Here is a 3,063-nt window from a genome sequence, read left to right as displayed (position 1 = left end):
TGGGAATGGCCTAAAGACACTACAGTCAGTAGCACTGCCCCGGGTGTAAAAGTGGGACAAAGAATTATTGTTTGCTCCGTTAAAAGAGACGCCTCAAATACAGTCTACTAATGACTACTGCACACTATACCGCCCTCACGAAACACAGTGTGAAGGAGGAGGTACTTTATTTCCAGCAAAAACGTAGGTAAGTTAATTCTCATCTCTTCACAGCTGTGTTGACATAATATTATTATCATTATGTTCTCACTTGAGTTCTCCTAAACAAGTTCACTGCTATTTTTGCTTCTGGTTTATTTTATAAGGAATGTTTTTGGAGATGTATTTGCAACTCCTTCAGTTTAAAAAAATGATCAATGAAGGGGAAATATATTATTATGCTTGGATTAGCTTGAATTTGAATGAATATTTTGTGTGAGTGGTTGGCGCGTGGTCTGATGTGGTTAGATTTCTTTACTATCGTGTATATCGTCATTATCAACTCCCCTCCTTCTTTTCTTTGTATAACATTCCCCAGCATCAGATGTATTCTTCGGCTTTTACTTGACCTAATTGTGTTGCAAATGCCGCAAAATGTCATTTAATATAAAGACAGAAAGGTTTTGTTTTGTTTGTACAAACGTAAATGGAAATACGCCAGTGCTGAAAGGGTTAATTGGCTTTGGTAGATTGCAAGCTAAGTATCTTATATTATGCTAACATCATTTAATTTTTTTAAAGTTCTGGTTTGACGTTGAAAGCATTGAATTCTAATCTAGAGAACGGGAATTTGCTCAACTCAAAGTGAAACTGAAGAAAGTCGTCAGAAAAAAAATATTTTAAGGTACGGGTAAATTTCGGTAGCTACTCCGTGGTGTCGGTAAAGCGGCACTGGGGACCAGGTGTGTGGGGGTGGGTGTGTGGGGGGGTATATGCGTAACGGCAGCTACTCGGTGGTTTTCCGGGTCAAAATGCCCCAGCGCTGTTGTTGCCGTGGCCAATCTGGAGAGCGATAGTCGGAGTAGTCTTGACGTGTTATTCAGGTTATTCCAAAGAGGTTAAACATAATACTAGAGCTCGCAGCAGTGACGTCACACATGTCAGACATGGGGGCTTCTTCCCTCATAGGCATTGCCGGCGCGAAGCCATTTACGTGAACAATCTGAGCCCCCACCCTGCTCCCATGTCTTAGTGCAAGCCTCTAGATTTCCTCCTTAGACCGCCAAGACGCCTCCACGTGAGTCTCGAAAAGTACTCACTCGTCTGTTGTACTGTGCATGTTTTGCCCCTGAGGTTCAGCGTCCCAGGGTAGGCACACTTAGCCCCCGTTCATTTACGTGGGGGCACATCACTGCTACGAACTCTAGTACTAAATAATATAACCTCTATGGGCTTCTCAAAGTAGAGAGCAGGGGCTCTCGTGGTACATATATGTATAGAGATGAAACTCCTCTTCTGAAAGTGGAGCTTTCCTCTGACTTAAGGTACGGTGTTCACCTCTCACTCTCATTCAATAAGTCGCGTTTTCGAAAAGTGACAGCGACGAAATTTTTTTCTCTCTAACATGTTCTCCTTTCACTTCCTTTCCTGCTTTCTTGAACAAGTAGTTATCATCTGCTTTCATCTCCATTTTCTTTCTCCACCCCTTTCCTCTGAGCTCCTAATTCTTTCTTCTGCTTCCCCTGGCTCATCCTTTCAGCCACATCCTTGATTTTGACACCTAGCCAACACGGATACAGGCGAAAAAGCCCACTGGACTACATAGTGCATAGCAAGCCTGGTGTAGAGTTACGACGGGGGGCTCTCGTGGCTAAGAGCTTAAGGTGTTTGCCTCTCATTCAATAGGTCCTGGGTTCGAATCCGGACAGCGACGGAAAATTTTCTTCTCTAAAAATTCCCTCCTTTCACTTTCACACCCTATCCTGCTCTCTAACATTGTTCTGTCGTCTTCTTTCGTCTCCACTTTCTGCCCCCACCCCTTCGCCTCCTTTGCCCCCCTCCTCTGGGCTCCTGACTCTTTCTGCAGCCTTTATACTGCTACTCCTTGGCTCCTTCTTACTGCTGTCTTTCAGCTACACCCCTGGTTTTCTGGTAGGAAAGATCTACACCTAGCCTTCTCGGACAAGGGCGAACAATTTTGGAGGTCCCGTGTGCAAGTTGTGCACGTTAAAGATCCCTTGATGGTCCAAAATCGATAAGAGTAGGCTTCTGCCGTCATCCGGGCAAAATTCAAAATTTCCCACCTACTGAAAATGTTTAATGTGTCCCGCGCGCTCATATGACCTTATGCGTAAAAAAATGTTACCACCTTTACAAACTATCCAACCTCGGAAGTACAGAAAGCTTTATCAAAGTCCAGAAGTTTTGTTTTTGCCCCCCCCCCCCCCTTCCTCCTGAGTATATCATATCAGACCCTTTATCTGTCTGACTCCTTCAATTATATTTCTATGGAACCTGGACCTTGACCTAAAATGCTAAGAACTTGACCCTTAATAATCTTGGGTTTTTAAAAAGGGAGGATTTTCCAACAGTCTTAAGTTGATAACTGTCACAAAAACTTCCTGAAGTCGAAAATTCGAGTTTGTTCAAAATATAGCACTCAGCATGTGAGATTATACATGTTTTCTGTATGTGCGATGTGTTAGGTTCTTCACCTGAAGCTAAACAAGGTCGGACTTGCTCAAGAGTGGTGAAGTGTTTGTTTGTTTGTTTGTTTGTTTGTTTGCTTTTCTTTTTGTTATAGTTGTTGGTTAAGGGGGTACATTGTATCGCAGTCTGTTCTAACTACATCATGGGTTGTGAGAAATATGTCATGAAAATGAACCTCTGGGTATATCATCATCATCATCATCATCATCATCATCATCATCATCATCATCATCATCATCTTTAATCGACTGAGTGGAGAGAACATTTTTACCAAGTATCGTGGTCTTTCTGCTGTGACGTTGGACCCTTCCCAGACCTTTTTGAGTTTTTTTCTGTCACGACATTTTTTTGTCAAAAAGAGTTGTCTGGTGTCGGTGGTGTGAAGCTTTGCCGTCCCACACAGGAGAACTGCGTCCAATTGCCGATCGGGGGGGG

The sequence above is a fragment of the Aplysia californica genome, unplaced genomic scaffold, assembly GCF_000002075.1.
Source record: "Aplysia californica isolate F4 #8 unplaced genomic scaffold, AplCal3.0 scaffold00055, whole genome shotgun sequence".
Lineage (NCBI taxonomy): Eukaryota > Metazoa > Mollusca > Gastropoda > Aplysiida > Aplysiidae > Aplysia > Aplysia californica.
The sequence above is the reverse complement of the archived record's forward strand: the minus strand, read 5'-3'. Positions refer to the sequence as shown.